The sequence below is a fragment of the Gekko japonicus genome, unplaced genomic scaffold, assembly GCF_001447785.1.
Source record: "Gekko japonicus isolate JY-2015 unplaced genomic scaffold, Gekko_japonicus_V1.1 scaffold126, whole genome shotgun sequence".
Lineage (NCBI taxonomy): Eukaryota > Metazoa > Chordata > Lepidosauria > Squamata > Gekkonidae > Gekko > Gekko japonicus.
In genome coordinates, this window is record NW_015162477.1 from 1,063,685 (window position 1) to 1,071,278 (window position 7,594).

At 44.4% G+C, this 7,594-nt stretch overlaps 1 protein-coding gene across 2 annotated transcripts in view; it reads left to right on the plus strand.

The window, feature by feature from the left end:
- Window positions 1–1,332: 1,332 nt before the first annotated feature.
- The window catches only part of TAX1BP1 (Tax1 (human T-cell leukemia virus type I) binding protein 1), a 50,422-nt gene continuing 44,160 nt past the window's right edge, over window positions 1,333–7,594 (plus strand). For both annotated transcript variants that reach the window (XM_015405798.1, XM_015405797.1), the window contains exon 1: window positions 1,333–1,406. The gene's annotated coding sequence lies outside the window, so the exon portion shown is untranslated. The remainder of the gene's footprint in view (window positions 1,407–7,594) is intronic.

Here is a 7,594-nt window from a genome sequence, read left to right on the forward strand (position 1 = left end):
GTATCCTGCAGGCATTCCTCCAGCAAGCTTTACAGCCACAAAAGGATTTGAACCTGTTGTTGTGCTTGTTCAGTCGCACAGTTGAGTCCAACTCGTCATGAACCACCACATCACATCAGGCCCTCCTGTCTTCCGCCATCCTCCAGAGTTTGCTTTTATTTCATGTTGGTTGCATTGATAACACTGTCTATCCTGGGTCTCTCCCAAATTTTTGTCCACTGCTTCATACACAGCGCCTTGGCACTAACATGTTAATGCAGTTGATATGTAATAGTTGAGAATTATAGGTCTTTCAATGTGTATGGTTGTGGTAAGAAATTTGCAAACTCATGTTTTCTCAGAAAGGTACTTCACAGGGCTATTTTTGGGCAGGAAAGCACAGGAACTGAGTTCCTGCTGGCTCCCGAGTTGGCCACGCCCAGCAGGAACTAATTAGCATAATAGGCCACACCCAACAGCAGACACTCATTAGGATTGGCTACATTAGGGGTGTGTGGCCTAACATGCAAAGGGTTCCTGCTACAAAAAAAGCCCTGGGTTTTGACAGCAAACAAGGTAAACAGAATAAGAAGCAAAAGGTGGGTGTGGCTGGATGACCATACTTCTAGTAATGTGGGGTGTGGCCTAATATGCTAATGAGCTGCTCTGTCAGGGGTGTGGCCCAATATGCTAATGAGTTCCTGCTGTTGGGTGTGACCTATTATGGTAATGAGTTCCTGCTGGGCTTTTTCTACAAAAAAAGCCCTGGACTACTTCACATGTTTAGGCTAAGAACATACCTGGCCAAGTTTGAAATAATTATATATGTTCCACTGGGTTACACACATGGTATGAGAGAGGAAATTGCTAGCTGCAACTCTCTGTCTGTACCCAGTGAACCAAGACCACATATAGTCATTTCAAATGTGACACAGTGCACTTATAACCAGTAATTTGTGAAGCAGCCAAATTTCCAGATTAAGGCAATAGGATTTATTTCCTGGTACACTGCTGACGACTAAAGGGCCCAGTCAAGCCACTTCTCAGAAGTTTGGTATTTTTAAAGTTACATATAGGCTAAAATTGAACTGGGAAAAGAAGCTGTAAGGAAATGTTGTAGCCCAATGGTATGATTTGATTAGATTTTTATCCCACCCTTCCTCCAAGACCTTGGAAGCGCATACATTGCTCCCCGCCCATCTCCAGGAATTTCCCAACCCCGGAGCTGCCAACCCTGAAAAGCGAGCAAAGAGAACAAAACGTCACTGGGCTCGCGGACGGCGCGTCAGACGCGCGCACTACTTCTCGCCTGTCACGTGGGAGGGAAAAGTCTCTCTCTCTGGGCCGGAACTGACGGGTAGGGGGCGGGTCCTGGGAGCTGATGGCGACTGCGGGCTGATGGTGTTGACGTCTCCTGAGCGTCCCAGGTAAGCGGCCTGCTCGCCTTGTGGCCCCGAGAGGCTGCCACAAATATCGAGGGTTTTCTCGCCTTTGGTCTTTTCTGCCATTGGTCGTGGCTGTCGTGGCGCGCCAGCCCTCTCCCCGTCCTCCGCCGGTGGGTCGGACTAACGTTTCTCTGCCGCAGTTGAGCGGAAGGAGAGGCGGCGAGGGAGCCCGTACAGAGGTGACCTGGGGCGGGGTATGGTAGGTGGGGCAGAGGCTTGGGGGTGTACGCGTGGGTGGGCGTCTCGAAGGTGGGGAGAGAGGAGAGCGCGAGAGAGGAGCGTTAAAGGGCCTGAAATTCCCTTTTTGTTTGCTATGCGGGGCCGTCACGCAGACTGCGAGGGAGCTAGGCCGGAAGAAGGGGCCGTCGGGGTGAGGAGCGGAAGTCGGGTGGGCCGCTAAAGCGAAGATGTTACAGGGCCCTTCTCGGAGCAGGACAAAGTCTCTTGAGACGTTCCGCCATGAGTGAGGCGTGTTGAATGTTTTCACTGCCTCTGGAACTACTTGGGAAATGTTTGAAGGAGGCTAACAGCGCCCTCCTAAGCAGGTAGTTTCAGGTGAGTAGTAGGTGTGTAGGTCTGCAGCAGACAAACTAGATTCGAGTCCAGTAGCACCTTAAAGACCAGCAAGATTTCCAGGGTATGAGCTTTCAGAAGTGTCTGACCGGGGGAACTTTGACTCTCAGGAGTTTGTACTCTAGAAATCTTGTTAGTCTGTACAGGACTCGAATCTAGGTATCCTAAGTAGAGTTACTCCCTTCTAAGCTGGTTGATGGTAATATAAAACTGATAGTTTGGTAGAGGGTTCCCCCATTGTTTAAGCAGGAACCAAGCTTTGAAGAGTGGAACAGGAAAATAAAGGAGTGCAATCCACGCCTCCTTGGTAACACTGTTCTCTAGGCTGCAGCTCAGCCACTCCCTTTAAATCTGCTCAGTGTGAGCTGGATAAACAAGAGGCCTTCTCTGTTCTGAACAGCTTTCACTTCAGCCTGCTCTAGCAGGCAGCTGCTTGCAGACTTTGGAGAGGGGTTTTTTTTGTGCTTATCAGACACAACAGTTGCAGGGTTTTTTTTTGCTGACATGTAGGAAGATTGTCTGTGACCCTGGCGTCTGTTTTATCTGTATAGGTTATGTTTTAAAAATTATTTGCTTAAGTTACATGAAAGGTTGCAGTCTATTTTGTAGAAAGAAGATCCAGGTATTCTGCAGCCTTTATTTGTGGATTGAGAGAATTGTCAAAGCTTCATACTAATAGAATTTTGAATAATATCAAGTGTTTTAATGTGAATGTCATGCAGTGCAGTCCTGTGTGTGTATTTGTGAATGTAAGTTAGCCTAAGCTATATTGAAACATCAGGGAATCTCTCCCTGTACCTTCTCATTAATCTTGTATCAGGTTGTCTTTCATTTATTATTTCAGTGTCCAATCCTTGATCTACACTTAGGATTTCTGTGGGCCTTCCATCTGATCCAGTAGGGCTGCTCTTGCATTGTTTGGATGGTAGGCAGTTAAAATTCCTGCTTTCAACACTGGCTTTTCCTTTCCCCCCTTCCTTTGCAGAGATTCATGGATTATGACCACTTCTGTAGTTTGGGAGGGCACAGGGCTTTTCAGTTTTCTTGCATATTTTGACATGGAAATCCTGTAAAGCTAAAAGGATTTGAAATGCAAGAGATCCAACCTCTGACATTTCTGTAACTCAAATTACATTAGAATAAGCACAGTGTAAATTAGCAACAGCTGTAACTAGTAGCCCAGTATTCCTATCTTTGCTGTGCGAATTTTGACATCTGTAGTGGGAGAGAAAATACTAATCTCTGTTGAATCCCATAAATAGATTTGTTGGAATTTTGCACAGGTTCTTCTTTGATTAAGAGTAGTGCTTTTCACAGACAGTGGTTTTCAGCTGCAGTGTTTCCTTGGAGACTGGAACTCACCAGTATCTTAATGTGGCCACTTGGATATCACACTTTGTGTCCCACTGTTGTTTTATATGGAGACTGATCTGTTCATCTTTTGTATACAGCAGAAGGACAGCTTACAGTATAAAGTGACTCCTGGGTACTATTATGGCCTTGTTACTGTGCCTTTACTTCACTGTACTTTTAAGAATACTAATTTCAATAATATGGTTTGGCTTTAGTTAATTGATTATATTGTGTGCTCTGAATGGAGAAGCATGTAGGTACCTACAGTGTATTGATATATATGAATAGCTGATGTTCTATAATTAAGGTTAAGGCAATATTCATTTGAAACTGTAGGAAAAGAATCTGGCAAATAATGTATAACTAATGCAATGTGAGTAACGTAATATGTGAAAATCCATTAACACACTACTGCAGGTGTCTATAAAGCAAACACTGCATGTTCCAGTTCAATATTGAGACCAGGGCCGGCTCGAGGTGTTTCTGCACCCTAGGCGAGGCTGCCTTGTGGTGCAGATGCCAACCTCTCGGTGGGGCCTGGAGACCTGGAGACCTCTGGAGCCAGCCACCCTTTTGCTACCATTGCCACCACCTCCCCCCCCCCCCCGGACCCAGCGAGTGCACCTCGCACATTCCTGCAGTGCCCTCCAAGATGGAAGAGAGATTTCTCTCACGCTCCGCTTCCAAAGGCAGTTTGGGAGGGAGGTGGGGGGGATCCTGTCTCCGGGCGGGGGATGCTCGCTGGATGCCTCTCCCCAATTAGCGAAGCGCTGACATTTGGAGAGCTGCTCGAGGGTTTTGGTGGGGGGGGAGGCACAGCTTGGCGCCCTATCCAGGGCCCGCCGCCCCATCTAGGGCCCAGTGCTCTAGGCGAATGCCTAGTTCGCCTAGTGGGTGAGCCGGCCCTGATTGAGACCATGTGAGAACTTACAATGCTGACAGGAATTCTAATGACACCCTAATATTTGCTGCTTTTCAACCAACCAGTCATTGTCCCCGGACTGCCTAGATTTGAAAATGACAGAGATGAACTTGGAGAAGTAGGCCTGGTCAGTCTTGTATGTGGATTCTGGTATTCCAGGCTAAGTAATGAATGCAGTTATATATTCCATACTTGCATTGGCTAGCATGGATCTCAGTGTCTGTTTTACATGCAAGCATGTACTGAAAGCGTGCATGGTGGGTGAAGGGAGAAATTTTATCACTAATATTGTAAAGAAAGATGTTTGGAGGAAATAATCATGTTGTCATTATGAACAATTGGCCTTGGGAGGGGGAGATGGGAGGACAATCTGCTGAAAATATTTGAAGAGGTTGCCGCAAGGCTCAGATACACAGGAATAACAGAAAAAAAGAAGAGAGAAACAAAGTCAGTGATATTTGTGAATCAGCTCTGTGGGTTTTACAAAACACTTTATACCCCACAAAATAAAGAGTAGAAAGTAGAATCTCTAGTCTGACCATTTTGTGTTCCTGCGTTCTGTGGATTGGAAAGTTGGAAGAATAAAATGATGCTGGAGGAAGTCTGTATTATAAAAAAAGGGGAAAATACCCAACCAAAAAAGATAGGATAAACTAAAGTTTGAGAAAACAAAGGAACCATATATGATACAATATACAAGAATGACCAATTCAGTTGTGTGTAAAGTAAAGGTAAAGGTTCCCTTGCTCAAAAGCCAGTCGAATCCGACTCTAGGGTTGCGGTGCTCATCTACGTTTCAAAGCCGAAGAGCCAGCGCTGTCCAAAGACATTTCCATGGTCATGTGGGCGGCATGACTAAACACCAAGGTGCACGGAACGCAGTTGTGTGTACACAGACAATAACAATTTAAGAACAGAATGTGGACTTCTACAGGCAATGAGACAAAGAAAAATACCCTGTATTTTTCAGCAGTCTTTATCAGCAGCTTACACAGTAAGCATAATTAGTACAGTCACATCCCCCTTAATACAGTAAAAAATCATAATAAAATACAAAGACCAGTTATATGACCCAATTAAAAATGTGCAAAAATGAAAAGGACTTTGCAACCAGTAAATAAAAAATAATCATAATATACATACTTGGAATGTTATGAATATATGTATGCATATGTAATGCATATATGTATGCATTACACTTTAGATTTTATGTGTTTTTAAACTGTTTAAGTACTTTTTATCTGAGGTGCCATGAGCCTGCTTCAGTGGGAAGGGCCGGGTATAAATCCAATAAATAAACTTCTTATAACAAAGCACCAGGCTTCAAAAATATTTATTATTACTGTGTAAGCCACTGATGAAGGCTGTTTGCCAAAATGTGTATGGCACTTTGTTTTGTCTCATTGTCTGTGGATGTTTGTATTTCAGTGTTGAATTGTTATCTCTGTAAGTGCTTTGTGCACACAATTGAATTGGACGTTATTTGTACACTAGTAAGTCTACCCATACCTCTATTTTCTAAAAGAGGCTCAGCAATGACCCCCTCCCCCATCTGGAATGGTGCAGAACGGAGGAATACAAATTGGTCTGACTAGAGGTTGCAAAGATTCCTTTCTGGTTTTGATTTCTATGGTTTTGATGTGCTATAATTTTTATTTAATTTATTTATTTAAATTTCTACCCCGCCCTCCCCACAAATGGGCTCAGGGCGGCTAACAAACAATGCACCATATCTGACTTAAGCCATAAACGTCTGTAAGATTTTTAAATACGGAACATGTTTTCTTATTGATTGTTACCAGGCGGGGGGTGGGATTGAAATACAGAGAGAAGCATGGGAATGCAGCCTTTGTTGTTGTTGTTCAGTCGCACAGTTGAGTCCAACTCTTCGCGACCCCATGGACCACATCACGCCAGGCCCTCCTGTCTTCTGTTGTCCTCTGGAGTTTGCTTAATTTCATGTTTGTTGCATTGAAATGCAGCCTACATCAGCACAATTCATAATATGTGTTTATAAATGCTGAAGTGAGAAATCTTTCTCTTTTCAAGGATTAATTTGGCTCTTAGGCATTTGGAGGGGGGAATGCAGTTAATACACAGCTCTCTCAAAAGCTTACCTCCAAAGCAGAAACATTCTATTTCATTTGAAGTCCTACTGGTCTCTTTCCAAGGAATTTCTCTCCTGCAGCCAAGCTGCCTGTGGCTTTTGCCAGTCTTACTTTCTCCTATCCATACATAATTATAGTCATAAATGTGCCTAAAGGTTATAAAGAATTCACATATATTCCTGTGTGTTTCATCTCTTATTCTTGCTTTTCTCATTAACTTTCTGTTTAAAAAGTTAACTTTTTTTCCAATTTAATATCACATGAATCTTTGCTGCTCCCAATAAATACTGGATAAATTGTGGTTATCTACGTGGACCTGCCTTTGAGGTTGACCCAGAAACTCCAGCTGGTATAGAATGCAGTGGCGCGGGTCCTTATGGGGCCCCTGTGTACAGCACACAACCATTCTGTGCCGCAAGAGCTGCACTGGCTTCTGGTGGCGCACTGGATCAAGTTCAAGGTTCTGGTGTTGACTTTCATGGCCCTTAATGGTCAGGGACCCATTTATCCTCGGGACTGCCTTTCCTGGTATACCCCCAGAAGAGCATTGCACTCAGCAGATCAGAACTTACTGGTGGTCCCCAGCCTTAGGGATATCCAGCTGTCCTGGGCCAGGGCGTTTTCTGTCCTGGCCCCAACCTGGTGGAACTCTCTGCCAAATAACATTCATGTCCTGCAGTATTCGATACAGTTCTGCAGGCTGTGTAAGGCAGAGATGTTCCACCAGGCAGTGATGCATTGTATTCTTGGTGCTGGGGGAGGGGGGGAAACAGTGGGAGGGCTTCTAGTGTCCTGGCCCCATTGATGGACCTCCTGATGGCACCTCGTATTTTTGGTTACTGTGTGACAGAATGTTGGACTGAATGGGCCATTGGCCTGATCAAACATTGGCTTCTCTTATGTTTTTATGGTTGAGGACAGCAACGGTCTCATCCTTCTGGCACTCCCATTCCCCCCCCCCCCATGTGGCAGTGGCACTACTGGAATTCTCTAGTGCCATCTTTTAGATTAATCGGTGTTTTTACTGTTTTAAACTGTTCTTAAATTATATATATTGTGAGTTTACTATGTTGTACACTGCTATGTTGTACACTAATTTTCATTCTTCCTTTCGAAAGGTAGCTCTGGTTGGTATACATCTTTCCCTTCCGTCTCATCATCCCATGTTTTATTGTCATAATAAAGCTGATGTAGAGTAGGCTGAATGATACTGC